Source organism: Panthera uncia, chromosome C2, assembly GCF_023721935.1.
Source record: "Panthera uncia isolate 11264 chromosome C2, Puncia_PCG_1.0, whole genome shotgun sequence".
Classification (NCBI taxonomy): domain Eukaryota; kingdom Metazoa; phylum Chordata; class Mammalia; order Carnivora; family Felidae; genus Panthera; species Panthera uncia.
This window is the reverse complement of record NC_064810.1, coordinates 114,202,584-114,210,995: the sequence shown is the minus strand read 5'-3', so window position 1 is coordinate 114,210,995 and position 8,412 is coordinate 114,202,584. Positions and strand designations below refer to the sequence as shown.

The 8,412-nt window shown below is 38.0% G+C and overlaps 1 pseudogene; it reads left to right on the top strand.

The window, feature by feature from the left end:
* The first annotated feature begins 4,085 nt into the window (after positions 1–4,085).
* On the top strand, positions 4,086–4,157 carry LOC125922294 (uncharacterized; annotated as a pseudogene).
* The last annotated feature ends 4,255 nt before the right edge of the window (positions 4,158–8,412 follow it).

Here is an 8,412-nt window from a genome sequence, read left to right as displayed (position 1 = left end):
TACAAGAGCTCAAACACAGGTGCCCGGGTGGCTCAGTCAGTTAAGTGTCCGGACTCTTGATTTAAGCTTAAATCATGATTTCATGGTTCATGAGTTCAAGCGTGGAGCCTGCTTGAGATTCTCGCTCTCATTCTCATTCTCATTCTCATTCTCATTCTCTCTCTCTCTCTCTCTCTCCCTCTCTCTGCCCCTTCCCCACTCATTCACACACACACACACACACACACACTCTCTCTCTCTCTCTCTCTCTCTCAATAGACATTAAAAAAAGAAAAAGAGCTATAACAAAAATACTGGCGATTCTTTGTTTTTACCTTGAGGACTACAGAATCTTTCATATGTATTATTTTAAAGAATCAGGATCCTTCAAAATAATCACCAATAAATGGGAAACAAAAGACATATCTGAATAAAATTAAGGGATTTTTGTATTAGACATCAGATTCTCAAAAATCTTTTCAAATTTTGGGTTCTAATCCCCAGCTGGGCAGGTAGATTTCACCATCAACTTGCAACCTCTGTCCTCAAATCAATACTACGTACAACTCAGCAATCTTACCAGTTTTCTTTTCTTCATACCTACAATTTCATACCATTTTTTCCCTGGAATGCCCAGCTTTTCTTCATCCTATAATACTCAACAGGTTATCTTGCAGTATTCTTAATCAAGAAAATATGGGGCATCTGGGTGGCTCAGTCAGTTGGGTGTCCAACTTCAGCTCAAGTCATGATCTCGTGGTCTGTAAGTTCAAGCCCTACATCAGGCTCTGTGCTGACAGCTCAGAGCCTGGAACCTGCTTCAGATTCTGTGTCTCCCTCTCACTCTGCCCCTCCCCATCTCACACTCTTATCTTTCTCACTCTCAAAAATGAACATTAAAATTTTTTTTAAAAAGAAAATAAAAGCTATTAATATGATAGCTTTGTCTTTGGTGTACAAATCCAGCTGAATTTGTACCCTTTCTCTCTATTTAAAATTGAGAGAGTGTCTGAGCACTCTCACCTGAGCCCTTTCCCTTGATGTCTTTGCAGAAATCTCCTTTTGTCGGTCAACCCATTCTCAAGCTTTACAACTTCTACTCTTCTACCATAACTGTGTCCTTGCCATTAGCATCCACACATACCTTACTAGACATCGTTAAACAACAACAAAACCTCTGCAGACCACCTTCCTAATTCTCTTCTCATCTTAAAAGAAAAACAGGTTTTTCTGAAGGAGTCTAGGAAGATGGCTTGCCTTGTCACACCAATACAGCTAGATATTCACATCAGTGTAAATATCACAGAAAACTACCCAAACACTAGCAGAACCAACTCCACAACTAAAGGTAGAGCAGAGGTCACTTCAAAGAGGGTAGGAAAAATGGGGAGATAAGAAGGCCCTGGCCTTCTGGGGTCAGGAAGGAGCTGGAGGCAGGGAGAAGGGCAAGAACCAGACTCTTACACCGGGGAGCCCACACAGGGAAGATGAATCCCCATAATATTTTGTTTTGAAAGAGAGAGAGGGAATGAGTTAATGGGTTCTTAAAACCAGAGGGACTTAAAGTCTTGAATTCTAAAAATTATCTCACTCACCTCTGGGGGAGCCCAGAAAGCTTTAGGAAGCTGAGTCCCTGCCTTAAAGAGACAGCACTACAAACACCCTGTGAAAATCCAGTTTAGAAGCCACAGTTTGAAAATCACCTGGGCCTTACAGGAAGGAATTATTTAATCATCTCAGAGCATGTCCTAGAAAGGCAGGGATCGCAAAGAGACTCCTCCAGGAACAGAGAAGCTGGCAGGCGCCATTCCCCTCCCTCACCCCTCAGCATAAACAAAGGGCCACCTGCAGAAACCAGCACAGTGCCAATACTCACTACCTAACTTGCTTACACCAAGCCCCACTCCCCACATTTCATTGGAACCACCCTTTCCAGTCATGATCGCCTTAATCCTTACCATGAACGTCCCTTCCCCTAGATGATTAGCATAAACCTCACCAACACTTGAACTCCCAAATTGCACATTTTGTGGGACTTCAGTCCCAGGAGTGGTGGCTGGTCATCTCTCAGGAGTATGCATGCACCTTTTTAAAACTGTACCCCAGGCACACATATGCACTGCAGAGCAGCCCCACCAGCCTGTCTCTGCAGTAGCTATGTGTCTCCTGTGGAAGAGGGCCAGTGCCACCTCAATAAATGTGAGCACTCTGCCCACTACTTTCAAGAGTGAGAAACATAGCTGACTTTCTTAACACACAGAAACAGACACAGAGAGTTAGACAAAATAAGGAGACAGAGCAATATGTCCCAAATGGAAGAACAGGACAAAACCAGAGCAACGTACCTAAGTGAAACGGTTACAAGTAATATGCCTGATAGAGAATTTAAAATAATGATCATAGGGGTGCCTGGGTGGCTCAGTCGGTTGAGCGTCTGACTTCGGCTCAGGTCATGATCTCACAGTCCGTGAGTTCAAGCCCTGCGTCAGGCTCTGTGCTGACAGCTCGGAGCCTGGAGCCTGCTTCACATCCTGTGTCTCCCTCTCTCTCTCTGCCCCTTCCCTGCTCGTGCTCTCTGTCTCAAAACTAAATAAACATTAAAAAAATTTAAAATAAATAAATAAATAAATAAATAAAATAATGATCATAATGATACTCACTAGATTTGAGAAAAGAATGGAGGACACCAATGCTACTCTTGACAAAGAGATAAAAAGGAGCCCATCAGCAATGAAGAACACAGTAAATGAAATTTTAAGCTACCCTTGATGGGGGCACCTAGGTGGCCCAGTTGGTTAAACATATGGCTTCAGCTCAGGTTATTATCTCATGGTTCATGAGTTTGAGCCCTGTATCGAGCTCTGTGTTGACAGCTTGGAGCCTCGAGTCTGCTTCAGATTCTGTGTCTCTCTCTCTCTCTCTCTGCCCTCCCCTGCCCTCTCTCTCTCTCAAAAATAAACTTAAAAAGCCGAATTTTAAATACACTTGACAGAATAAATAGCAGGCTAGAGGAGGCAGAGAACAAATTAATGACCTGGAAGACAAAGTAATGCAAAGTAATCAAGCTGAGCAGGTGAGTGAAAAAAAAATATATGCTAAATTAGAATAGACTTAGGGAACTCAGTGACTCCATCAAGCATAACATTCACATTAAAGAAGTCCCAGAAGAAGAGAGAAAAAGGAGAAAATTTGTTTGAAGAAATAATTGCTGAAAACTTCCCTAATCTGGAGAAGGAAACAGATATCCAGATGCAAAAGGCACAGAGATACCCCCACAAAATCAACCCAAGGAGGTCCATACCAAGATACATAGTAAGTAAAATGGCAAAAAGTAGTGATAAGGAAACTTAAAAGCAGCAAGAAAAAAGAAGAGGGTTACATACAAAGGAAACTCCTTAGGCTACCAGTGGATTTTTCAGCAGAAACTTTGTAAGCCAGAAGGCAGTGGAATGATATATTCAAAGGGCTGAAAGTAAAAATCTGTAGCCAAGAATATCTAGCAACGCTATCATTCAGAAAAAAAAGAGAGACGAAGAGTTTCTCAGACAAACAAAAACTAAAGGAGTTCATGACCACAAAACCAGCCCCACAAGAAATGTTAAGGGGGCCTCTTAGAGTGGATCATAATTAAGAATATGAAAAGTAACAAACACAAAAGCAGTGAAAATAAGTGTATCTGTAAAAATCAGTCAATGGATGTATAAAACAAAAGGATGTAAAATATGACACCATATAACTAAAATGTGATGGGGGGGGTGAAGAGTGATAATGTGTTCAAGCTTAAGCGACTATCAAGTTAATATAGACTGCTATATACAGAAGATGTTATATACAAACCTAATGGTAGTCACAAATCAAAAACCAGTAATAGATATGTAAAGAATAAAGAAAAAGAAATCCAAGTATATTGCTAAAGAGAGCCAATAAACCATGAAAGGAAGCAAAAGCAGAAAGTTTCAGAGGAAAAACTATGAAAACAACCAGAAAACAAGTTACAGAATGGTAATAAACACATACCAATAATTACTTTGAATATAAATGGACTATATGCTCCAATCAAAAGACATAGGGAGACAGAATGAATTAAAAAAAAAAAAAAAAAAAGGAGCTTTGCGCAGTGGCAGTATTGTAGCCAATGAGGTTTATCCGAGGAGCGATTATTGCTAATTGAAAAAAAGGAAACCCATCTATATGCAGCCTACAAGAGGCTTATTTCAGACGTAAAGCCATATGCAGATTGAAAGTGAGGGGATGGAGAAACATTTCTCATGCAAAAGGATGTCAAAAGAAAGCCAAGTTAGCAATACTTATGTCAGACAAAATAAACTTTAAAACAAAAGCTGTAACAAGAAATAAAGGACACTATGTAATAAAAGGGACAATCCAACAAGAAAATATAACATTTGTATGTGATTACTCACCAACATAGGAGTACCCAAAGACATAAAACAGTTAATAACACATAAAGGAACTAGTCACTAGTAATACGATAATAGTAGGAGACCTTAACACCCCACTTACATCAATGGACAGATCGTTTGAAAAGAAAATCAGGAGCATCTGGGTGGCTCAGTCAGTTGAGCATCTGACCATTGATTTCAGCCCCGGTCATGATCCCAGAATCAAGGGATCAATCACGCGTTCAGCTCTGTGCTGGGCATGAAGCCTACTTGAGATATTCTCTCTCTCCCTCTGCCCTTTTGCCTTGCTCATATTCTCGCTCTAAATAAATAAATAAAATGAAAAAATTAATAAATACATAAAAAGAAAATCAACAAGGAAACAGCGGCTTTGAATGACATACTGGAACAGATGGATTTAATAGATATGTTAAGAACATTCCATCCTAAAACAGCAGCATACACATTCTTTTCAAGTGTACGTGGAAGGTTCTCCAGAATAGATCACATATTAGGCCACAAAACAAGTCTAAACAAATTCAAAACAATCAAAGTCATACTATGCATCCTTCCTGACCACAATACTAAGAAACTACAAATCAACCACAAGAAAAAAATCTGGAAAGAGCACGAATAACCTCTAGCCAGACTCATAAAAAAAAGACACAAATAAAATCAGAAATGAAAATAAATAACAACTGATACCACAGAAATACAAACAATTGTAAGAGTTTATGTAAAATTGCCCAAAAACTGGGCAACCTAGGAGAATTGGATAAATTCTTAGAAACACATGTAACCACCAAAACTGAAGCAGGAATAAATAGAAAATTTGAAGTCTGATTACTAGCAATAAAATTGAATCAGTAATCAAAAAACTCCCAAAAACAAAAGTTCAGGACCAGATGGCCTCACAGACCAATTCTAGCAACATTTAAAGAGTCAGTACCTATTCTCAAACTATTCAAAAAAAATAAGAGGAAAGAAAACTTTCAAATTCATTCTATGAGGCCAGCATAACCCTGGTACCAAAACCAGATAAAGATGCCATGAAAAGAAGAACTACAAGCCTATACTCTGATGAACACAGATGCAAAAATCCTCAACAAAATACTCGCAAACTGAATCCAACAATACATCGAAAAACTCATTAACCATGATCAAGTAGGATTTATTTCTGGGATGCAACCATGGTACAATATTCACAACGTGATACATTATATCAATAAGAATAAAAACCATATGGTCATTTCAACAGATGCAGAAAAAGCATCTGGCAAAGTACAACATCCATTCATGATAAAAACCCTCAGTGAAGTAGGTTTACAGAGAACATATCTCGACATAATTAAGGGCTTATATGAAAAACCCACAGGGCTGTCTGGGTGGCTCAGTCGGTTAAGCGTCTGACTCTTGATAACAGCTTGGGTCATGATCTCAAGGTCATGGGATCGAGCCCCACGTTGGGCTCTGCGCTGACAGTTTGCAGCCTGCTTGGGATTCTCTCTCTCTCTCTTTCTCTCTCTGCCCCTCTATCTCTCTCAAAATAAATCAATCTTAAAAAAAAAAAAAAAAACAACTCACAGCTAATGTCATACTCAATGGGAGAAAACTGAGAGCTTTTCCCCTAAGATTAAAAACAAGGAGGTCCACTCTCAACACTTTTATTCAAGATTCTACTGTGAGTCTTAGCCACAGCAATTTGACAAGAGAAAGGAATAAAAGACATCCAAATCAGTAAAGAAGTAAAACTTTCACTATTAGCTGATGACATGAATATATATGTATATGTATTTATATATTTATCTATATATGTACATCCCCAAAGACTCCACCAAAAGAGTACTAGAACTGATAAATAAAATCAGTAAGGTCACAGAGTATAAAATCAATGCACCAAAATCTGCTGTATTTCTTTACATAATGAAGCAGCAGAAAGAAGAATTAAGAAAATAATCCCATTTGCAACTGCACCAAAACTAATGCAATACACAAGCATAAACTCAACCAAAGAGGTGAAAGACCTGTACTCCTGAAACTATAAAACACTGATGAAAGAAAATGAAGAGGACAGAAAGAAATGGAAGGACATTCCATGCTCATGGATTGGAAGAACAAATATTATTAACATGTTCATACTACTCAAAGCAGTCTAAAAATTTAATGCAATCCCTGTCAAAATACTAACTGCATTTTTCACAGGACTAGAACAAACAATCCTAAAATGTGTATGGAATCCCAGAAGATCCCAAATAGCCAAAGCAGTCTTGAAAAAGAAATACAAAACTAGAGTTATTCCAACTCCAATTCAAGTTACATTATAAAGCTGTAGTAATCAAAACAGTATGGTACTGGCACAAAAATACACACATAGATCAATGGAATAGAATAGAAAACCCAGAAATAAACCCACATTATATGGTCAATGAATCTTCCACAAAAGAGGAAAGAATACCCAATGGCAAAAAAGCAGTCTTTTCAACAAATGATGGTGGGAAAACTGAACAGTTACATGCAAAAGGGTGAAACTGGGACACTTTCTTATACCACCCCCCCGACACACACACACACTTTAAGATGGATTAAAGACCTAAATGTTAGACAGGAAACCGTAAAAGTCATTGAAGAGAGCATAGGGAGTAATCTCTCTGATGTTGGCCATAGCACCATCTTTATAGATATGTCTCCTGAGTAAGGGTAACAAAGGCAAAAATAAACTATTCGGAATGCATCAAAGTAAAAAGTTTCTACATAGCAAAGGAAACAACCAACAAAACTAAAAGACAATCTAATGAATGGGAGAAGATTATTTGCAAACCACATATCCCAGTTAAAGTCTAGTATCCAAAATATATAAAGAACTTCTATAAATCAACAATAAAACAAATAATCTCACTAAAATGGGAAGACATAAACAGACCTTTATCCAAAGACATACACAGAGCCAACAGACACATGAAATGATGCTCCTCGTCATTATCTGAGAAATACAAACCAAAACTACAATGAAATATCACTTCACACCTGTCAGAATGGTTAAAATCAAAAACACAAGAAACAAGCATTGGGGATGATGTGGAGAAAAAGGAACCCTCTTGCACTTTTAGTGGGAATGCAAACTGGTGCAGCCACTGTGGAAAACAGTATAGAGGTTCCTCAAAAAACTAAAATTAGAACTACCCTATGATCCAAAAATCACACTACAAGTATTTACCCAAAAAAAAAAAAAACCACTAATTCAAAGGATATATGTATCCTTATGTTTATAGCAGTATTATTTACAATAGTCAAACTACGGAAACAGCCCGTGTCTGTCAATAGGTGAATGGATAAAGAAGAGGTTGTGTACACACACACACACACACACACACACACACACCCTGAATATTATTCAGCCATAAAAAAAGAATGAAATCATGCCATGGGCAACAACATGAATAGAGTGTATAATGCTTAGCAAAATAAGTCAGAGAAGAACTACCATATAGTTTCACTCATACATGGAATTTAAAGGAAAAAGAGAGAGAGGCAAGCCAAGAAACAGACTTTTAACTATAGAGAACAAACTGATGGTTCCCAGAGGGGAGTGGATGGGGAAAATAGGTGATGGCGATTAAAGAGCACACTTATGATGATGAGTCTTAATGGATAGAATTGTTAAGTCACTATATTGTACACCTGAAATATAACACTGTGTGTTAACTATACTGGAATACAATTTTTTTTAACTTAATAAAAATATTTAAAGGGCAAAAAACAAACAAAAAAGCAGAGGGTTTCCCAAGTAAACTCCTATTTACATTTACTATCTACACTTCACACTTTTTGTTCATTTTTCAGCCTCTAATTTACATTCCACTTCTAACACAACCATGAGACTGTCCCACTTTTACTAAAGATGAAAATTATCTCTCTGTTGTATATCCCATAGATCCTCATTTTAATTGACTTCTGTATTAGTTTCTTAGGGCTGTCATAACAAACTGGGTAGCTGGAAATGACAAATTTATTCTTTAATAGTGCAGGGGTCCAA